Consider the following 14,494-nt stretch of genomic DNA (forward strand, 5'->3'; position numbering starts at 1 on the left):
TTGCCAAGATCCCGTTGCCATTAATCGAGGAGTTGTTCGATAAGATGGTAGGTTGTGTCATCTACACGTTGATCGACCTTGCGCAGGGATATCATCAAATGCTGGTGGTGAAGTCAAGTCGTCCGTACACTGCGTTTCGAACACACAAGGAAACGTATCAGTGGTGTGTAGCGCCCATGGGAGTGGCTGGAATGCCAGGGACATGGTCCAGGCTCATGCACAAGCTGTTCGACAAGTACGAATTTGTCGTCGTGTATCTCGATGACATCTGCGTCTTCTCGAAGAGTATGGAGGAGCATGTGGAGCATCTGCGTGCAGTTTGTATGGTACTGCGTCGCGAGAAGCTTTTTGCGCACATGGCAAAGTGTTCGTTTGGTCAGTCCGAAGTGGCTTTCCTAGGACATGCTGTCTCGCAGGCAGGAGTAAGCGTTGATCCGCGTAAAACGGAAGCGATAGCCAAGTATCCGACTCCGACGAATCGAAAGGAGTTGTTGAGTTTCTTGGGTTTGGCAGGATATTATCGCAGATTTATCTGTGATTTTGCCGAGATTGCTCGTCCGTTGAGGGATTTGACGAAGGGAGATGCCCCATGGAATTGGACGAAGCCTGTGGAGGACGCGTATTTGCATCTCAAGCTCGCTCTTCAGCAAGCGCCGACGCTGAAGTTGCCGAACTTTGAGCGACCGTTTATCGTGACGACGGACGCGTCAGGACATTGTATTGGTGGAGTTCTGTCACAGAAGTATGACGGAGCAGATCATTCGATTGCCTTCTATTCGATGAAGTTGGATAAAAATGAGCGTGGATGGCCTACGCATGAGAAGGAGCTACTAGCTATCAAAGTGGCTACGGAGAAGTGGAGACACTATCTGCATGGACGCCCATTCGACGTCTACACGGATAACGCAGCGTGTTCGTGGATGTTGCTTCACCCACGAGTGTCACCAAAGATGGCTTGCTTTTTGACGCACTTTTCGCAATACACGTTTACTTTGCATCATGTGCGAGGTAAGATGAACGTCGTAGCGGATGCGCTCTCACGGCCTCCACCGGATGGACTGGAAGACGAAGAGGAGAAAGAAGCACCTCTTCCGGATGTGACGTATACGGTTCATGACTGCGACGACGAATGCGCGAAGAATGCCGCACCAGTTCATGACCACCGTATTAAGTCTGCAGTGTTGCGCAACTTGTCAACGGATGATACTCACCTGTTACTCGACGATGTCAACTTACGGGGGGAGGGTCGCCCGATTGGCGTAGCACAGCAGCAAGTCAACAGCGTCGACTATCATTTTGTAAGTCCGCACTTGGCCCCTGAGACGAAAAGAGCGTTTCAGGAAGGATACGAATCAGACCCTGCTTTCAAACAACAGTGGTCTAATGGAGCAGGAAAGGAGAAGTTCGTCAAGCACAATGGGCTTCTGTTTTTCAAACAGACGAAAGGCGAAACTGTCTACCGACTTTGTGTGCCGAAGGTAAAAGAGCTTCGCACAAATGTCATGATCGAATTTCATGATGGAAAGACGTCCGCGCATCCTGGAAGTCGACGTACGTACCTGAAAGCAGCGCAATGGTACTACTGGCAGACTATGGACCGCGCCGTAAGGGAATACGTTCGCACATGTGAGACTTGTGCACGATGGAAGTCCAGTAGCCAGAAGAAAAAAGGACTACTGATGCCGATACCAGTGCCAAAGGAATGCTGGGAAGTGGTGTCAATGGATTTCATACCGGGTTTGCCAGTGTCGGAAGGGTTTGATGCAATACTAGTTGCAGTGGACAAGTTGTCCAAGCGAGCGAAGTATGCACCAACGTATTCGACAGCTGACGCGAAGGACACGGCTAAAGTGTTCTTTGATGCAGTTGTTCGGCATCACGGATTGCCGAAGGTCATCATCAGTGATCGCGACTCGAAGTTCATCTCGGACTTTTGGAAGTCATTGATGAAGTTGATGGGTATCAAACTCAGCATGACAACTGCGCACCGAGCTCAGGCAGATGGCCAGACAGAGCGCCAGAACCTCGTGCTCGAAGATGCATTGAGATGCGTGGTCTCGTATCACGGTGACGATTGGGTTAAGCACCTAGGGACTATCGAATATGCGCATTCGACCCTCGTCAACGCGTCTACGAAGTTCGCGCCATTCGAACTTGACACAGGACGTAAGGTGTCAAACATTGTGGCAGAGGAGATGAAAGACCTGCTGCAATCGGAGAATGCTGTGACGCTCGCGGAGTTCGCGAAAAACTTTGCGAAGGAGCGACAGGAGATCGTAGAACGTGCTCAGAAGAATTTGGAAGAAGCTCAAGCAAGACAAAAGGAGTACTACGATCGCAAGCGCAGACAAGTTGTCTTTAAAAGAGGTGACTTAGTGCTGCTCGACACGAAGAACTTACCGCTGAAAACCGTAAACAAGAACACGGAATTGAAGAAAGCGAAATTAGCGGCTAAGAAGGTTGGACCGTTCGTGATTGAACGTATGGTGAACGACAACGTGGCGAAGTTGATACTTCCGCGCACGATGAAACGTCTTAATCCGACATTCAACGTGGAGTTACTGACCCATTACCAAACGAATCGTGAGGATTTTCCGAATCGACCGATTCCGAAGGCTGTACCTCTAATCCTGGACGAGGACACTGGAGAAGAACTCTACATTGTGGAGAAGCTGCTCAAGAAACGAACTAGACGTCGCAAACGTCAATGGCTCGTGAAGTGGCATGGGTTGCCGGAGCATGAGGCAACCTGGGAAAGCGAAGCGCAGATCAAGCACGTTTCGCATTGGCGTCAACTCCTGGATGGGTATCGACTCCGCCAACGCGAAGTCAACCAGGGGGAGATGTCAGGCCCACCTCTGGCCTGCTGAGCAAGCAAGCCAGAGCGATGCGGCGCAAAGGCTCTGGCTTGCTTGCTCGCGGCCAGAGGCTTGAAGTTCCTGTGGCAGCTACCCGAGAGGGTCAGCCGTCACAGTGAACATGCATTTTGTAGGAAAAACATGAAAAAGAAACATGGAACATACATTTAGTAGAAAAGAAATGAAAACAAAACAAAAAGACGCAGGGTAGCACATAGTCAAGGAAACCCCCAGATATACGCAAAGAGAGCCCTGTGCTCGCGTAGGAGCACAGCGAGGCATGCATGTTAGGCTAGCAGTAGCAACTCAGTATTAAATAAACCGTCTACCCCGCACATCGACCACAACTACCGCGCTTCTCGACAGGACCAACACTCGCACCCACTTCAACGACAAACACTCTTCGGGCCCAACGCGACACGTACTCACCTTTGAAAAACGGCTCGGTTGAGCGTGTGAATCGCGATATTTTACAAATACTGAAAGCACTGGTATTGGAGTTTAAAGTAAGCGTACACGATTGGCCCTACCTGCTATCACTAGTGCAGTCAAGTATCAACCACTCGCCAGTTCCGTCATGGGCGAACCGTGCTCATATTGAGCTGTTCACCGGTTTGCCGTGTCCAAGCGCATTTGACACCGTTTTCTTTCCGGGTGAGAAGGGGTGTGGCCGAGTGGTTACATTGAGGGAACTCCGTCCTAGTACAGAACAGCAACTCGCGAAGCAGCGAGCAGACATTCGAGAAATGCATAAACCTGTGAAGGCTGAGCGCGATCGCCAAGCCTAGAGGTACAGAGAGCGACCACACTATGAGCAGAGGGTGAACTTCTCGGTCGGCGACTACGTGCTGAGGTCACGTGCCGATAAGAAGTTGCACGCCAATAAGCTGCGAGTGATGTGGGTCGGCCCGTACCGTGTGGTTGGGAGTGCTGACTACTATTTTACGGTGGAGCATCTGATCAACGGCAGCACGGTGGATGTGCACCCGTCTCGCTTAAAACTGATGCTGATGACTCGCTCAATATAAATGAGGAGCTAATCGACCACATCGCTTCACCGGGCACGTTGCTCGCTGTAGAGGCGATTGTTGAGCATAGGGTGAACTCCTATATCCAAGCGTATGAGGTGAAAGTGAAATGGTTGGGTCACGAGACGATCGAGGACTCATGGGAACCACTCAAGACGATGAGTGAGGATGTCCCTCAACTCCTACTACAGTACGCCACAGCTACAAGTGATGATGAATTCCTACGCGATGTGACGCCCGCTATTGATCCCATGAAGTCACACAGCTCAACGCGCCGGAGAAGCTAAGTTATGACATTTTCCTGTTCAAACCGATGATCGAATTTGAAAGGATTATGACCTAGCTCGTTCTCCCTGAATGTTTGGTCTTCATGGCAATGATGTTGCATCGGCAACGCACGAGAGACACCATGGACGAAGATAAGGGCAATGTTGAAGCATGTGGACAATTAAATGGAAGTTCAAACATTTGGACGAATCTGATTGGTTGATATTCGATTTCCTGACACACGATTGGCTAGAGGTGAATCGTTGCAAATCTTCAGGAGAGGTACCTGTAATACTGCAACGCGTTGAAGTAGGCGCACCGGCTCTGGACCACATGCGACGAGACAGATCGACTAAACCAAGGAAAATGAATGCTGAACTACGGCGTTGGAAGCTTGGGGGGCAGTGTGATGATGGCATGCAGAGCTTGCACATCGCATCCGTAACAAGCATATCCAACCCGCAACGCTGTTAGTGCTGTGCTCGCCGAGCAACCATAGTGAAGCAGATCGCAGCAGATATCATTACGGGAACAGACAACGCATGCAAGGATTCATGTTGGGTTGCTGGAGTAATCTGTATCTAGCAACTAGCTCTCCCTGGATAGCAGCAACGGCAGGAGAGGGCGCTCACAAACTAGCTAAGGCAGTTCACTTTGCTTTTTGCATCTAAGCTGATAAGTACACGCTGGCTTAGAGGGAGTTCCAGCTCCCAAGTATCGTGACCACGTCACAGATACAAACTAATTCTAATCATCACACGACCCGCTTCAGCCAGCGCACGCGTATTAGCAGGGGTTCATATACATAATGAGATAGTGCCTTGTACAGACCTATATTCATCCACGACCAGCTTACAACAAATCGCATACTTACTAGGTATTACCTAGTCATGAAGCACGGTGGTTGGATCAAAGCTCCAGTTGTCAACATAAAACCGTGACTTCTTAGCGCGGGATCGACTAGAGCTCGTACAGTAGTCCTACACCTGCAGCATACCAGCAAGGAACAATGCAGTCGCGCCAAGAACAGCAGCGATAGTTATCGATTGCCCACTGCTGCCTGAAGACGAGGTTCGCAGCGATCCGCTGGACGTTGTTGTATCGTCCGAGTCTGACAACTCGCCACAAGTTTTCGCCATGCCTTCTACTACGTCCTTGTTGTTCTGGCCGTACGGACCGCCAAATGTGCAGTCCGGCAGTGTATCTATCAAACTAGAGACCGAGTCGAGGCACGTGGAGTCGAACGTCCAGACGCCTCTGCTGGCGAGGTAGGCGGTCCAGCTAGCGCAGTTGATGTGGAGCGTCTGCACGGCGGCGGTGACCTTGGAGTAGTTGTCGGCATCGCATGACGCGGCGACCACGTTTGATTGAGTAGCGAGGGCGGAGGTGGTGGCGACAAGGAGGAGGATGGAGGGGCGAGTGGAGACCATGCTGTCTGGAGAAGAGGTCACGGTGGTCTGGCGTTTGCAGTTGAGTTGTTGCTGTCGAGGCAATTTGAGTTATGAGCTCCGGTTGGGAGCACTAGGGATCAACTCCGTGTCTTATATCGATCTCTCGTCTTCTTTCGTGACGGGGCAACAAAGGATATTTCATTGATTTATGCGGGCTAACATGTGAATAACATATCGCTTGCGCGGATCTCGATCTCGTGATCGACGAAGCTTGTGTACCTAAAATATGTATTTGGATAGCTGTATCGGAGAACGCATCAGCTCAAAGATTTCGCCATAATCATCGCTTCATCTCCCAGGCCTCCAAGGCCTCAGTGTCGCGTGCTGTACCGCTACGCTAGACTAGGTGTTGTGTGAGTCAAATCCGAGGATATACGGGCATCATCAACCAACCGGCCAGCCGAGTGCAATCGGTGTTCGATGGGTACGCTGTTCGTGGTCACTAGCCTCGGTGCACAGCAGTACCACTGGGATCTCCAATTTGTCGTCGACCGCATTATAAAGAAGCAGTCCGTCATGCACCCGATATCGGTGTGCACGGGCACGAAGGTGCTGTTCCATAGGCCAGCAAGAGTTTCGCGTCCGCGTCGTGCGCGTACGTGGCCTTCACGTCGTCCAACCGAGACGATGTGGGTTTGCTCGATCGCGTGACGTCAATGGCATTGACGTCAGCAGCTTCTGCATAGTCCGACCGACGTGATAACGCGTCGGCCACTACATTCAATCTTCCGGGTTTGTATTCGACCCGGAAGTTATACTCCGCAAAGAATGAGAGCCATCTCGCCATTCTTTGTGATATGTGTGGCGACTTCACTGCGGTGCGCAGTGATGCATGGTCGGTGTAGACCACAAATGGTCTACTCCCAAGCAAATACACTCGGAACTTTGCGAGTGCGTACTTCATGGCAAGGAGTTCCTTGTCATGCACCGGATAGTTGCGCTCAGCTGGCTTCAGCTGACGCGATTGGTAGTAGACGACACGATCACGGTCCTCGTGATCGTGCTACATCAACGCACATCCGATCGCGAAATCGGATGTGTCACACACTACGTGAAATGGGCGATCTTGGCTAGCCACTGCCAAAATCGGCGCCTCAGTCAAGCCCCGCTTGACTGTATCGAATGCCTTTTGGCAATCGGTTTTCCAATTCCACACAGTTTCCTTCTTAAGAAGCTGTGACAGCGGGCGGATCTTGCCCGCATAGTCCTGCACGTACTTGCACAAGTACGTGGCCAAGCCAAGGAACTGCCTCAGTTCCTTGACACTTGATGGCGTTGGCCACTCATTAATCACTCTGACCTTTTCCGGGTCAGGGCGAACGCCATTTTTCCCTACGAGACACCCGAGGACGGGTATCTCGCTCGCCCCGAAGATACACTTCTTCAGGTTCGCGTAGAGCTTATGCTTTCGCATAAGCTCAAGTAGCTTCCGGAGATGCACCCTGTGCATCGCTACGTCGGTCTTCCCGTCCACAGCCCGGCTGTGGATGAACACATCATCGAAGTAGCTCGGCGCGAAGTCGCGCGCCCAGCGCAAGAAGTGCGTCACGCACCTGTTGAAAGTCGCAGGGTCTTTCTTAAACCCCTGTAAACGGTGCTCCCGGCCATCGAATCGATGATGACATCTTTTCGTGGTATCGGCGTCTGTGCCGGTACCGTCGCATCGTTAAGCTTGTTGTAGGCATGAAGGATGCGCCATCCGCCCTGTGGCTTTTTGACACAGAACGTCGGAGCACTGTGCGGGGACTTCGATTCCAGCACTTGTCCAGCATTGCGACGACTTTCAAAGAAGTCGTCGATTGTTTTTACTTGCTCTCGCGGCAGTGGCCACTGCCGCGTGACACAGTACTTCGTGCCCGGCACGAGATCAATCTCGTGCTGAATGCCCTTATCCTGCGGAAGCTCCGCAGGAATCTCTTCCGGGGGTACGTCTTTGTACTCCCTCAACAATTCGTAATAGGGATTCGACTTCAGCGAGTCCCAGCGTTGCTCCTCGAAGTGCTCTCGCTTCGTCTTCGCACTGAGAGTGTCTTCACTCTCAGTGGTACTTCCCGTGAAGAGCTGCCTCAACTCTTCGCTCTTCGTTCTTTCGCTGTCCGAAAGAACGCAGACTTGCTCGATGCGTCCATCGTGCAAGTCGCGCGTGAAGCGCTTCCAGCTCATGCTGGAAGCGAAGTCAACTCCGACGACGTCGTCGGAGGACTAGCGAGTTCCATGTCATGATGCTGGAAGCGAAGTCAACTCCGACGCCGTCGTCGGAGGACTAGCGAGTTCCATGTCATGATACTGGAATCCAGTATCGGTGCGCGTCAAGACGCTTAGCGTCTCGACATCCGGCGGACCCTGTCCGCGGGCGCGCGGTATCAAGCCCGGCTTGACCGCATGGCGCTTCGTCGTGCAGCCCGGCTGCACGACAGCATGCAAATTGCGTCAGTGCGGTACGACTGCAACCGTCCGCACTGTTTGCAGCGTCAACTCCCGGAGTTGACACGCCTTCGTCACCTCGACGCCATTCATTGGCGGAGCCCCTCATGGCCGAGGGTGCGTCGGCTCCCGGAGCCGACGCGTCGTTGTCGACCTGACCGCTTCGGGTCAGGGACTGTCCCTTACACTCTCGAACGTGGGTATTGGTTCCTTGAACCAGTACATCTTTTTCTTCTGACGTCGGCAGCATTGCCGACGTGGGTCTCACTTGTGCGCTGTCCCGTTGGCCTCACTTGTGCGCTCCCTCGCGCACTTCCTGGGCACTCCGGGACAGCAGCATAAAGCGCTGTCTCGACTGGTGAGCCGCGCGCACCTGCTGGTGCGCGCGCTGCGGTAACAGGGCCATCGCTCTCTGTTCCGCTGTCGCGTCCGAAGCGCACGAGCGTGCGCTTCTTCCAGTCTATCACCGGATCATGCCGTGCAAGCCACGGCATGCCCATTACTACGTCGAACTTATCGTCCAGGTCCAGGACGATAAACTGTTCGACAAACACTCGTTGTTTGTACGAGAAGCGCACGTTCACGACGCGCTTCTCAGTCTTCACGATGGCACCTGTTGCCAGTCGTACTTCTAGAAGACTTCGAGGTGTATCTACCTCCTCGAAGTCAAGCCTCGGCAGGCTCCGTAGCCGAACAAAGTTGTTCGACGCGCCTGAATCTACCAAAGCTCGAAGAGAGTCACTCGCTCTCTTCGAGTAAACCTTCAAGATGACTAGATCCGGCCTGTCATCTTGCTTATTGCAGCGAGAGCTAGTTTCACTGGGGGCTGCAGTCCTCAGTGTCGCGTGTCCGATGTCGGCACGCGTGACTGCGTTACCAGTAGGGCGCCCCGCGCCTACTGGATGTTCGCATGTTTTGTTGGTCCGCGGCGATGACTAGCATCGCCACGACGGCCACCTCCAGGGGGCATGGGAGCTGTGCACTCCCGTGCAAAGTGACCGATCCTTCCGCAACGGAAGCATCGCACGTTACCTCCCTGCTGCTGGTAACCAGCAGTTGTTGCGTTCGAGAGGTCCATTGGTTGTGGACCTCCCGTCCTCGCTACCGGGCGCGGTTGCGGCTTCGGTACATTTACATGGGGTTTAGCCTGCCGCAGGCTAAACTCTTCTTGCATGGCAGGGGTGATTGCAGCTGCGAGAGTACTCGGGTACTCTCGGAAGAGATAGGTCTTCACAGGCCCACCTCTAAGTCCCTTCATGAACGTGACGACCTTGGTCGCCTCGTCAATCGGGTTAGTCACGATATTTGATACCAAATACCGTGCGCGCTGCGCGTAAGCATGGACGTCATGCTTACCCTGCTGAAGGTCGAGGAACTCCGCCCTCGACCGGAACTCGTTTTGCGGGGGCTCAAACGCTTGTTTGAGCTCCTCTTTGAACACTGTATACGTGCTGAAGCACGTAGGATCGGAGAGTCGGCGTCCATACGCCTAACTCCTTGCGCGTCCGCCAAGGCAGGACATGGCGAACGCGACCTTCGACAGCGGGTCGACGATGGGTCGAGCCGCTGTGGCTGTGTGGAGCTCGACAAGCCACCGGAGGAGAGGCTCGCCCTCTCTTCCCACGTAATTGCTTACGCTCAATTTCAATGATTGAGCACGCGGTGTCGTCCTGTAGTGGGTCTAACTTGACTCACTACTTTTGCTTACACGTTGCGCAACGTGTATGAGGAAGCGTAAGTACTTAGTAATTACTTAGGTTAATTATATTTGAATACACAAATATAAGTTAACTTAGACAAGACTCCAAGTAGCTAGTTTAAGGTAAAATGAGAACTGTATTGTTTGTAAATTGACCTCCTCCTAAATCTGCTAAAAACTGTTTATCATCTATAAAAGGGGTTGACAGCGGCTGGCTGTCTGAGCCCCGCTAATATGCATGTCTCTGATTGGTAGAAAGATGCTACTTTCTACCAATAGGATCTTTGGGTATGTGTGGACCACTCATTGTGGTGGCCCACTTCAATGTATCCATTGGTGTAACTTACACCAAGGTGAGGAAGTATCTAAAACTTTTAACGGATATCTTATCTGTTAAAATTACTAGTGGTTTGCAGCCACTTGTGTGTGTAACCCCGTTACACCATCCCCCCCCCCTTAAGGTTAGACGCGCGGGGTCTCCGCACGTCAATCTTCGGAATTGACCATTCGTCAATTCTCCGCGTTTGGAGAAGAAATCCGCGCTCATTCAACGATGAGCGCGCCCCAGAAGAAGAACCCGAAGGTGGTGGAGAGTCATCTCTCCATCGATGACTACTTTGAGCGCCAGACGGTGAAGTATGGCGACGTCGTCGACTTCGACGACGACGATGAAGACATGGAGGACGAGAAGGACTCGTCCTCAAAGCGCAGAGACTCAGTGTCGAGCGAATCGCTCGACCCCCACGCTAAGAACATTCGCCCGCGTGAAGGGGGCGAATCGGACGCTTCGAACTCGAAGCGTTTGCGAACTGAGAGTGATACCCCACTCGCTTCCGCTGGGACTCTCAGTTCTCCGCGCACCGCAACTGCAGCGCGTGATCCGTGGATGCCGTCCGCGTCCGAGATCTCGGACCGGTATGGGAACTCAGTACCTGCCGCTATACGTATGCAGCGCCATCAAAGATGACGCCGTGGCTGCCGAGCTGCACTTTGATGTGGAAATGCATCAAAGGCGCGATTACTACATCGGACTCTTTCATGGCTCCGATGGTTTCAAAGCAAGAAGACATCTTCTCGCAGCAAAGTGCCCGAGTGGCAGGCACTTTGTCAAAGTTGGAACGCTTTTGTTGATAACTTCAACAAGAAGCCGAGTGCTTACCGTGATCGGATTAAGCAAGCGCGTGATCGCTTCAAGACGTTCTCGAAGCGTGGAACGTTGGAGCACCTCCACGTAGCTGCGGAGGAGGCGAATGTGCCGTGCGCTGTGCCCGAGGGCTCTCAGTGCGCGAAGTGCTTCCCAGGCGCGGTCCGCTTGAGCGACCGCGACCTGAACGGGTACACGTCGTTCCGTGCGCCCGAGAGTCTCAAAGAGCTCCGTGCTAAATTCTTATCACGTGAGGGTTCGGGCGCTAGCGATGACCGCAGCGCTCATACTACTTCCGCTGCACCAGCGCGTACTGTTCCTCGTACGCCCTCACCATTTCCGGAACGTCCTCCAGCAAGACGTTCGGCGGCTCCCATGTATCTTGATGGGGAGGAAATCCTCTCCAACGAAAACGAAAACGAGCCCCTTGAGGGTTCGTTTTCGGGATACTATGGTCAACAATCCGCTCAACAATCCAACGGGTTGAGCCGCGGGCGTCACGGATCGGCGGTGGCGGGGGTGGCAACACGCCCAGGGTATGATCAGCCCCGGGCTGATCAGTATGCGCCTCTCCACGACCGGGTGACCTCCGTGGAGCGATTGCAGGGCGCTGAGTTCGCCGCCCTGAAGCAGGAGCTGGCGAACCAGAAGGCCCAAGTCGCGGCGGTCTCGCAGACCGCCTCGAATATCCAGGTCGAGTTGGGGACCCGGATGAATGAGTTGCTCCAGCGCGTCCGCGCGCTGGAGGAGAGGCTGCTCGTCGCCGTGGTCAAGTCCTCCGCTTCTGCCTCGGCTCCTGCCGAGGCTTCGGGTCAGCCGAGCTAAATGGCTCGTGCTGCAGGTATGGCTTCAGCCGTCCGACGTAAAAGGTCGGATGGAGGCGCATGCTAGATGGTATGTCTAGCGTGTAAGCGTTGCCGTGCCGTGCCAACACAGTGAACGGCCCGATGAAGCGAGGACCAAGCTTGCTTGCTCCGAAGTCCGAAACTGCATGTTTAGGCAGGTTTTGTGTAGCTAACAAAACCAATGAACTAACTTTGAATTCATTTGTGTTGCTTCTGCCCACGTTGTCTGTGTTCAGCTTCTGTTGATCAACAGAAGCTGCTATTGCATCTTGGACAAACCGAATTACGGCTTGTCTTTTGGTGATGAAATTGATTGCATCCGAGCTGAAGTCATTCAGCTCGCTCTCCGCTAGAGGCCCGGCCTCTGCGTGGTTCTTTGCGGTGTCTGCACCCTGCGCAGACCCGTGGTCGTTGTCCTTGTTGGTGGGGGAGTCTGCGCCCTGCGCAGACTCATGTGGTTTGTCCATTGTTGCAGCTGACACTGTGCAAGTGTCAGCGGTTTTCTGCGGCTGCTGTATTGCAGTCGTAGATCCTCCCATACTTAAAGTGGGAGCCATCACTCCGAGTAAACTCGGTAGACGTGGATGCCGAAGAAGGGGCGCCCTTACTGCCGCACTGTGCAGTGGCCTGCCGAAGTGGAGCAGCTCACGACGTGCAAGTGCAACGGGGTCAAGTTCACCGACATTGGGAGCTTCGACCCCTGTAGCTGCTTCGGGGACTGCTTCTTGGACACATGCTCGAACGTAGTGTCCGCGTCGTTCTGCACCCCCAACTATTGCAAGCTTGGGGCGAGGTGCAGCAACGCTCCGCGGACGCTGGACATGCTCAAATTGTTCGACACGGGCCGGGTCGGTCTCGGTGTGTACACCACCACGGCGCTGGACTTTGATTGGAGAGTACTGCGGGGAGCTGACCGAGTTTGCGGCCGTCGTTGAAGGTCAACCTGCTCAAGCGCTCAAGCATAACAGCGGGTACACAATGCTATACAACGCTAAGTCGTGCTGGGCAACTACGTCTACGTGGATGCGCTGAGGTGGGGGTCGATAACGCGCTTCCTGTCGCACTCCTGCTAGCCGAATGCAGCATTCGTGGAGCAGCAGACCCGCTCCCGAGTGCGCGTCCTCGTTAAGATGCTCAAGAACGTGAAGGCTGGCGCGCAAGTGACCGTCCACTACGGGAACGAGCGCTTGTTCAAGTGCACGTGTGACGGATGCTGGGTAAACCGCACTGCGATCGGTGGTGACAGCGAAGAAGAGTAAGGAGACGAACTTCCTCGCGTCTATCACATTGGTAGAGTGCTTAATTTCTGATATAATCTGAAGGTGCGACCACTCTTTTATTTGCTTGTGTGCTGGAGCGCACTGAAGTAAATACAGCGCAGACACTTACGTCCTCGCATACATGTAGAAGAAAACGAGCAAGCGTGCCTGTATGTTAGGCAGTATAGCCACTGGCTGAAGATGTATGGCCGCTGGGTCACACGAGGCTGAGTGCGGGTCCAATGCTCGCCGGTCGGCCGAGGTCCACCACCACAGCAATTTCGCCTCGCTTCCTCTTGCGTCTACTTATTAGCACCTCCCGGCCACTGCTGTCGACGTGAGCGGTGACACGCATGGCGAACAGGACGTGGACACAGGCACCGAATGCATACCAATATGAACACGGGCACCCTTGTCACAGAACGTCAACTGGCCACCCGTTCGTTGGTTCTCTCTCGAACACCTTCCTAGCGTAGTTAGAGCCCATTTGGGCCGTCACCGCGATGGCTTCAACTCTGCGCTTGTTTGGCGCAACAGCCACACGAGGCGCAGGTAGCGAGATGACACGCAGAATGCAACAGGAGCCAGCGCGCAGAGCATCCACATCCTGGTGCTCCGCCACGCCCAGTAACTTCGAGCGGACCAGCTCGGACACCCTGCGTGCGAGGCTTGTAGCTGGGCACACGGTGAACTCAAAAGCGCGGCACTACTCGATTGATCCTGGCAGCACGCACTCAGCACCCTCGAGAGTGTCCTCATCTTGAGCCGGCGATGCAGCGTGTAGTCCCGCTTTAACAACGCGTTGAAAGTCTCGGCGGGGTTGTTCGTGGAGGTGAAACCAGTGGGTGTGGCGAACACCTGCCACGCCCTGAAGTGACCAGTCAGCCACTGCGCGTGACAATATTGCGCGAACGGAACTAAAAGCGGGTCGCTCATCCAGGCTTGTAAGATGGGACGCAGCATCCCCAAATACTCCGTCTGGCTGCGCGCGAAGTGCAGATCGTAGAGCTCTCGTAGTACTCTTGCTTGTGCACGCGAGGAAAGAAGCTTCACCCGCTCCTGGATGTGCTTCATGACGTGGAAGCAGCACATCAGGAAGCGGTACTGGGGATTGTCGCCGAAAACTGCAGCGAGAGCGTTGCATTGAGCCCTGTCGCCGTCCGCCATAGCGTAGTTGACAGTTAGGTGCTTCCCAGACACCCAGAAGTACACATGGCGTAGGGACAGCAGAGCATCCTGGAACATCGGCTGCGTTTCCTTCGACATCACGAACAGGGACACCAGGTGGAACCTCCGCGACCGGTCAGACACCTCGACCACCAGGACGGGGTAGTCGCACTGGTTGGCCTTGTACGTCCCGTCCATGTGGAGGATGAAGCTCTCGGGCGGCATGGTCAGGCGCAACATCAGCGCCTTCGTCGAGATGCCCACTAAGAACGGCTTCATGTCGGAGCCATTGCCCACGATGGGCTTGCTCAGATCGTCCATGCGCCAGGCGAAAGTGAACGCCTGGGTCATG

This window comes from Phytophthora cinnamomi, assembly GCF_018691715.1.
Source record: "Phytophthora cinnamomi strain GKB4 chromosome Unknown Contig14, whole genome shotgun sequence".
Lineage (NCBI taxonomy): Eukaryota > Oomycota > Peronosporomycetes > Peronosporales > Peronosporaceae > Phytophthora > Phytophthora cinnamomi.